An 8625-nucleotide genomic window follows, 5' to 3' on the forward strand; every position below is an offset into this window, starting at 1 on the left:
ACACACACACACACACACACACACACACACACACACACACACACACACAGAGCAGAGCAAGACAATCATTTAAGATATTCTACTAGACACACAAGGAAAAGGTAAAACAGGACTTTTGTGCTCTCCTTTCTTCCAAATTTTTACATTTGCAGGAAAACTGTCACAGATAATGCAACAATCCAAAAGGTTCATCTAAAATTGAGTACAATGAATGGGGTAACAACACGTGAACACTGATTGTGAAATGAGAGACAGTGTGACGCAGACAAATGGGTTTATGCTAACAGGAAATCTAATTGAGCCAGGACTTGAAGCACACGCCTAATCTTCTGAAGCAAGGTAACACATTAAAATACTGAAGCATTTCAGATGACAACATAATCTACCAGATAATCTGCTTCCTGAAAATATCATTAGGTTATAAATATCAGTCAGGACATTATTGAAAACTCCATTAATTCTCTTGATATACTGGCATGGAATCTTCGTATACACATCTGAAGGAGATCAACTTTAAGATTTCATTAAAAATACATCATCTTTGACAGGATAGTACAGTACTGAAAGAATATTAAAGTATTAATCTAGACTGCCTGCTCAAGCCTCTGCATCTAGATTTGCATGGACAACTTTGTGACTCAGATCAGCAGGTCTAGCAGCATCTGTTAAGAAAAAAATCAGAGTTAATGTTTCGGGTTCAGTGACCCTTCCTCAGAACTGCTGAGGCTTATAAATAACAAGCGGGACAGAACACCAACACTTCTGAAGAAGGGTCACCAGACCCGAAACGTTAACTCTGATATTTTCTTCACGTTTGCAGCCAGACCTGCTGAGCTTTTCCAGCATCTTCTGTTTTTGTTGTTGATTTACAGCATCTGCTGTTCTTTTGGTTTTTGATTTTGTGACTCAGATGCAAAATTGTTACTGCTAAAGTACATGCATATGTACATTTGAATTAGAAGAAATAGGCCTCTTGGTCCTTTGAGTCTGTTCTGTCATTCAATAATAATAGCTGATCTGGTTAAGCTCTAAAGGCAGAGGTAGGATCAGGAAAGAGGTTGTACTCGGGTATTATGAACAGTTCGGTATTAAATTTGAAAGCAGACCAGATTACTACAAGGCACATGCAAATTGGCATAGGATAGATAAACTTAAGGGGATAATTGCATGGCTCAAAGAGTCGTGTGAAAGAAATGAATTTTAATTCATGAGGCTCTGGCATCAGTCATGGAAAAGGAGAGAGGCTTTCCATTAAATGAACTATAGTGAGACTATTTGAGACTAGTGTCCTGGTGAATCACATTGCTCGGGTTGTAGATACAGCGTTGAACTAATTATTGGGAAGAGGGATGTGGAGGGTAGTGAAGAGGCTGAGGTTGTCGACGTGCTCACTGACCTGGTGGGTTTGATTGCAAACATTTCATCACCCTGCTCGGTGACATCGTCAGTGCACCTCCTGTCGTGTCCAGCTTGTTATTTATATGTGTCAGTTTGTTGGGGTGTTTGGTACCACATCCGGTTGTTTCTCAGTGGTTTGTACACAGGGTCTAATTCAATACGTTTGTTGATAGAGTTCCGGCTAGAATACCAGGCCTCCAGGAATTCCCTGGTGTGTCTCTGTTTGGCTTGTGCAATTATGAATGTGAGAGATAGTAGGAACTGCAGATGCTGGTGAATCCGAGACAACAAGGTGCAGGGCTGGATGAACACAGCAGGTCAAGCAGCATCACAGGAGCAGAGAGGCTGACATTTCGGGCCTAGACCCTTCATCAGAAAAGGGGGAGGGGAAGGGGGTTCTGAAATAAATAGGGAGAGAGTGGGAGGCGGTTAGAAGATGGACAGAGGAGAGGATAGGTGGAGAGGAAACAAACAGGTCGAAGAGGCGGGGATGGGGCCAGTAAAGGTGAGTGTAGGTGGGGAGTTAGGGAGGGGACAGGTCAAGGGGGCAGGATGAGGTTAGTCAGTAGGAGATGGAGGTGCGGCTTGAGGTGGGAGGAGGGGATAGGTGGGAGGAAGAACAGGTTAGGGAGGCAGGGATGAGCTGGACTGGTTTTGGGATGCGGTAGGGGGAGGGGAGATTTTGAAACTTGTGAAATCCACATTGATACCATTGGGCTGCAGGGTTCCCAAGCGGAATATGAGTTGCTGTTCCTGCAACCTTTGGGTGGCATCGTTGTGGCACTGCAGGAGGCCCAGGATGGACATGTCGTCTGAGGAATGGGAGGGGGAGTTGAAATGGTTTGCGACTGGGAGGTGCAGTTGTTTCTTGCGAACCGAGCGTAGGTGTTCTGCAAAGCGGTCCCCGAGCCTCCGCTTGGTTTCCCCGCTGTAGAGGAAGCCACACCGGGTACAGCGGATGGAGTATACCACATTGGCAGATGTGCAGGTGAACATCTGCTTGATGTGGAAAGTCTTCTTGGGGCCTGGGATGGGGGTGAGGGAGGAGGTATGGGGGCAGGTGTAGCACTTCCTGCGGTTGCAGGGAAAAGTGCCGGGTGTGGTGGAGCTGGAGGGGAGTGTGGAGCGGACAAGGGAGTCACGGAGAGAGTGGTCCCTCCGGAAAGCAGATGGGGTGGGGAGGGAAAGATGTCTTTGGTGGTGGGGTCGGATTGCAGATGGCGGAAATGTCGGAGGATGATGCGTTGGATCCGGAGGTTGGTGGGGTGGTACGTGAGGACGAGGGGGATTCTTTTTTGGTTCTTATTGCGTGGACGGGGTGTGAGGGATGAGTTGCGGGAGATGTGGGAGACACGGTTGAGGGCGTTCTCGACCACTGAGGGGGGGGAAGTTACGGTCCTTGAAAAACGAGGACAACTGAGATGTACGGGAGTGGAATGCCTCATCCTGGGAGCAGATGCGGCGGAGGCGAAGGAATTGGGAATAGGGGATAGCATTTTTGCAGGAAGGTGGGTGGGAGGAGGAGTATTCTAGGGAGCTGTGGGAGTCGGTGGGCTTGAAATGAATATCGGTTTCTAGGTGGTTGCCCGATATGGAGACAGAGAGGTCCAGGAAGGGGAGAGAGGTGTTAGAGATGGTCCAGGTAAACTTAAGGTTGGGGTGGAAGGTGTTAGTGAAGTGGATGAACTGTTCGACCTCCTCGTGGGAGCACGAGGCGGCACCGATACAGTCATCAATGTAACGGAGGAAGAGGCGGGGTTTGGGGCCGGTGTAGGTACGGAAGAGGGATTGTTCCACGTAACCTACAAAGAGGCAGGCGTAGCTTGGGCCCATGCGGGTACCCATGGCTACCCCCTTTGTCTGTAGGAAGTGGGAGGAATTGAAAGAGAAGTTGTTGAGGGTGAGGACGAGGTCGGCTAAGCAGATGAGGGTGTCAGTGGAGGATTTCACAAGTTTCAAAATCTCCCCTCCCACTACCGCATCCCAAAACCAGTCCAGCTCATTCCTGCCTCCCTAACCTGTTCTTCCTCCCACCTATCCCCTCCTCCCAGCTCAAGCCGCACCTCCATCTCCTACCGACTAACCTCATCCCGCCCCCTTGACCTGTCCATCCTCCCTGGACTGACCTATCCCCTCCCTAACTCCCCACCTACATTCACCTTTACTGGCCCCATCCCCGCCTCTTCGACCTGTTTGTTTCCTCTCCACCTATCCTCTCCTCTATCCATCTTCTATCCGCCTCCCACTCTCTCCCTATTTATTTCGGAACCCCCTTCCCCTCCCCCTTTTCTGATGAAGGGTCTAGGCCCGAAACGTAAGCCTCTCTGCTCCTATGATGCTGCTTGGCCTGCTGTGTTCATCCAGCCCTGCACCTTGTTGTCTCGGATTCTCCAGCATCTGCAGTTCCTACTATCTCTGATTCATTAGTGCCATCCTGGTTACAAAACCACAATTAAAACAAAACAACAGCAGAAATAAAAGAAAAAGTGCCAAAGGGAAACAAAAAAAAATCCAGATCCTAAAGAAAGAAAAAGGCTAGATCTTAAAGTCCTTGGCCTGGAGTTTTGGACAGGTTGTGAGTCTCAATTCAAATATGTAATAATGATAAAATATCAAATCTTAAGGATCCTTATCTGAATAGATGAAACACTTTTGCAAAGGTTAGATGAGTTTATGGCACAGATAGCAATAAATAACATGGCTTGATAGCTATTAGACAGAAGTAGTTGCAGCAAACTCAAGAACGAGAACTCAACATACAGAACAATAGGCAAAACGGAAAAGGAAGTAGGCAAGCTGTGATAATAAAGGAGGGTTTTGGTGTGCTGTTAAGTGTCAAATAGGTGCAACAGATTGTGATGTGAAATCAATTTGGGTGGAAATAAAGATAGTAAGGAAAAGAAGTCACATACAGGAGTTGTCTATTGGCTCCTGAAGAGTTGCCTGACTACAGCACAAAACATAAATCAAGAAATAATGGCACATGTAAGAAGGGCAGTGCAATTGTCATGGGTGATTTTAATCTGCATTTTGATTGGACAATTGAAATGGATATGGGAACATGGAAGACGAATTTGTGGAATGCATCAATGATTATTCAGTAATGGGCTGTTTTAGATCTCGTAATAAGATTAATAAGTGATCTCACAATTAAGGATCCTCTGGGGGGCAGTGATCATGAAATGGTGGAATTTCACATTCAGTTTGCGAGATAGGAACTAGTGTCTCAAACTGGAGAAGGTGCAGAGAAAGACCAACTCTAGTATATGACAGGTCTGTTCAAAAATCTGATAACAGCAGGGCAGAAGCTGTTCTTGAATCTGTTGGTATGTGCTTTCAAACTTTTGTATCTTCTGCCAACGGAAGAGAGTGAAAGAGAATATAACCAAGGTGGGAAAAGGTTGATTATGTTGGCTGCTTTCCTGAAGTAGCAGGAAGAGTAGACAGTCAATGGAATGAAGGTTGGTTTTTGTGATGGACTGGGCTGCATTCACAACCCTCCGTAATTTCTTGCGGTCTTGGACAAAGCAGTTGCCATTCTAAGCTGTGATGTATGCAGATACTCTTCAGTTAATTATGACCAGTAAAACAGGACATGGATATAAACTATGTATTAATTTACATTGCTCAAATTAATGCCCTGTCTGCAAAGTCCTCAGAACGTGAAAGATGGGATTCAGAGAGAGGTGGTTGTATAATGGAGTCTGCATCTTCAAAACTCATGCCTTTTTCCAGGCAATCCCTAATTGAAAAGCTATTTTTGTTACTTTTTATCCTTTCACAGGATTGGGGTGGTCACTGGTTGATTGCTCATCCTTAAATGCCCTCTAGAAAGAAGGTTGTGATAATGTCTTCTTGAACTGCTGCAGCCCATGTGGAATAATTGCACCCACAGTGCTGTTAGGCAGGCAATTCAGCATTTTGATCCAGTGACATTAAAAGAATAATGACATATTTCCAAGTTAAGTGGTGTGTAGCGTAGAGAGGAACTTGGATGATGGGCATGTCTCCATACATTTGCAGCTCTTGTTTAAGAGCTTGTGGATCTAAAATATGCTGTCAAAGTGAACTATTGCAGTATGTCTTGTAGATGATACACATTACTGGGGTTTTGCACCACTGGTTATGGATGAGGTGTCAATCAAGCGAGCGGATTTGTCCTGGATGATGTGGAAACTGGAGTATTGCTGGAGGTGTATTCACTAATTGGAGAGTAGTCCATCACACTCCTAACTTACGCTTTGTTGGTAGGACGGGTAAAGGCTTTAGGAAGTCAGGAAATGAGTAACTTGCCGCAGAATCTCCAGATACTTAGCTGCTCTTGTAATCACAATATTTATACGAATGCTCCAGGTTAATTCCTGGACAAAGATAACTCCTCGGAGTTTGATGTAGAGAATGCATTAATGATAATGTTATTAAATATCAAAGGGATATGGCTGGATTATCACTTGTTGGAGATAGCTATTGCCTGGCAGTTATGTGGCACAAATGGTACTTGCCACTAATCAGTGCAAGCATTAATATTGTACAGGTCTTTCTGCATATAGGGACAGACCAGCTCAGTGGCTGAGGCACTGTGAACGGTACTGAATGCTTCATAATCAGTGAACACTCTTCATTCTGATTTTATTGAGGGGAGTAAGTGGTGGTCATTCATGAAGTAATGTGATAGTTCAGCCTAGTACAGTGCCCACAAAAATATCCCACAGCTAAGTTTCTTGGTCTCCACAACAATAATATTTTGTGTTAGGTGGCACCCAACTTGGAGATTTTATCCACCAATTTCCACTAAATTAAAATGTAGTCTTTGTGCCACAATCACACAGATAACTGTTTGTTCTCAAGCAGTCACTCTCACTTCACCATCAGAATTCAGCGTTTTCAGTTCTTGGACCAAAGTTGTAATTAGGCAAGGAGTGTGGTGACTCTGACGGAATCCAGAATGAGAATCAGAAAGTGGATTATTGCCAAGCGAGAGCCACTTGATACCAGTGTGGACAACTTTCCATCATAATCAAATAAAAAAATCCAGACACTGAAATAAAAATAGAAAGTGCTAGAGAACCTCAGTATCTCTAGCAGCACGGAAGAGGAGTGAATAGAATATGTGGAGAAAAAGGCAAGAGAAAAGAAAGAGACAAGAAAATGGATTATTGATGATAAGCCAAGAGGGAGATAATAGCGAGTAGGCGCTTATAGAAGTGCAAACGGTTGAAAATGGGTGGCTGTGCTGCCAGCATTCCCATACAAAACCGGACCCAGGGCTGTGGGGTAGGTAATGAAAATGAAGGAGGTGTTCACATTCTCAAACGTTTAAACTCAATGTTTACTAATAAACTGAAGTTATAACGTACCTAGGCAAAAGATGAGGTGCTCCTCCAGCGCACTGCAGCAGGCCCGAGATAGAAATGTTGTATGGGAATATGGTAATGTACTGAAGTGGTAGGAAATCCCAAAAATCAGGCAGTGCAGTGTTGAGCAAAGTAGTCAGTCAGTCTGCATTTTGTCCCCCTGATGTACAGGAGATCACATTATGACAGCAAATATAGTAGACTAGATTGAATAAAGTGAGGGCAAATTGCTACTTCATATGGAAGGTGTGTCTGGGTCTTGCATAGTGAGGAGGGAGGAATTAAATGGACAAGTTTTACACCTTCTGTGATTGCACACGGAGGTGTCATTGGGTGTGAGGATGTTTGAGACTGCAGGAGTGGAGCAGGGTACCCTAGAGTGAACTGTCCCTATGGAATGCTGACAAGGGAGGGGAGAGGTTTGTGTACCTGGTGGTAGTGTCTTGCTGAATGTGGCGGAAAGGGCAGCTTATGATCTTTTGAATGCGGATGCCGGCAACAGTAGAAAGTGAGGGCCAGAGGGACTCTATCACTGTTGTGGAATAGAAAGGAAGGAAAGGGGTGAGGACAGAAGTGCAGGAAATGGGTTGGACACAGCCGAGAGCTGTGTCAACCACAGCGGCAGGAAATCCTCGATTGAGGAAAAAGGTGGACATTGCTGAGGCTTCCTGGAAAGCTGGCATTATCAAGACAGTTTTGAAAGAACAGAAAGTGGGAGAATAGAATGGAGTCCCTACAGGAAGCAAAGTGTAAAGCAGTATAGTCAAGCTAACTATGGAGTCAGTGAGTTTGCATTGAAAATCAGTGCCAGTCTATCCCAAGCAGAGATGTCAGGGAAGGAAAGGGAGGAGTCTGAGATGGACCTAGTGAAGTTGAGAGCAGAATGAAAACTGGAAGCAAAATTGATAACTTTATTCCAATTCTGGACAAGAGAGAGAAGCAGCACTGATGATGTCATCAGTGCACCGGTGAAAGAACGGTGGTGACAGACCAGAATAGGACTGGAACAAAGAGACCCACAAAGAGATAGGCCTAACTGGGTACCCATGGCCACATCTTTAACCTGAAGAAAGTGAGGCAGAGTTAAAGGAGAAGTTGTTCAAAGTGAGGATGACCTCAATTAGGCAGAGCAGATGGCTACAGTTCAGGGCTTCTTTCAAGAAATAGCCGAGAGCCCTCAAACTACCCTGTTGGGGGATGCACATGTAGAGGCTGCATTTTCAGTGCACTACCCAGTGAGTTGCAAGAAATTGTAAACTGATGATGTAGTAATTAACTAGACTGAATTTATCCAGGTTTTTGATGACAGGAAACATGTGATCAATTTTCCAGTCACTTTGATACATTGTAACAACTTGACCAGGGGCACAGCTAGTTACAAATAATAAATTTTCATTAATAATGAAGATTTAATTTAGTAAAAGTCTTTGACATACCAACCATTTCTGGATACAACTCTCTTCAGTCCAGACTGTCTAAATACTGGCATCTGAGAACAATCTCCTTTCACTCACTCCCTTCCTGTCTTCTTCATCTCCCATCCCACTTATTCCCTCCACTTCCCCCAACACCCCCTCTGTTCTTCTACTTTGCAGCCCTTCCCTAATCCTGCTGTCACTTCTCTTTGCCTCTTCTATTTCCCACCACCTCTTCTATTAACCCCCCCACTCTCCTTTTACCTTTCTCTTCCCACTTTGCTAGCTCCCTCAAACCCTCTGCTCCCCAACTCCTTGACTTCTCCCTCTCTGTCCTCCACTACACTGCCCTCCTTGCGTGTTCTCCCCTTGCCTACCCCCTATTTACCCACTGCCCGCTACCCTACCCCACCTCGCCTACACCTACGCCTACCCCCTATTTACCCACTGCCCGCTAC

At 45.2% G+C, this 8625-nt stretch overlaps 1 protein-coding gene across 13 annotated transcripts in view; it reads right to left on the minus strand.

Moving 5' to 3' along the window:
- Positions 1-8625, minus strand: part of hmgxb3 (HMG box domain containing 3) — a 77379-nt gene that overhangs the window by 68131 nt on the left and 623 nt on the right. For 7 of the 13 annotated variants that reach the window (XM_048603559.1, XM_048603558.1, XM_048603560.1 and 4 more), the window contains exon 1: positions 8189-8315. The exons of 4 other annotated variants lie outside the window; for them this stretch is intronic. The gene's annotated coding sequence lies outside the window, so the exon portion shown is untranslated. Of the gene's footprint in view, positions 1-1396; positions 1415-8188; positions 8316-8625 lie in introns of those variants that run through there. 2 more of the 13 variants (XM_048603553.1, XM_048603557.1) reach the window with 2 other exon arrangements.

This window comes from Rhincodon typus, chromosome 12 (assembly GCF_021869965.1).
Source record: "Rhincodon typus isolate 14 chromosome 12, sRhiTyp1.1, whole genome shotgun sequence".
Lineage (NCBI taxonomy): Eukaryota > Metazoa > Chordata > Chondrichthyes > Orectolobiformes > Rhincodontidae > Rhincodon > Rhincodon typus.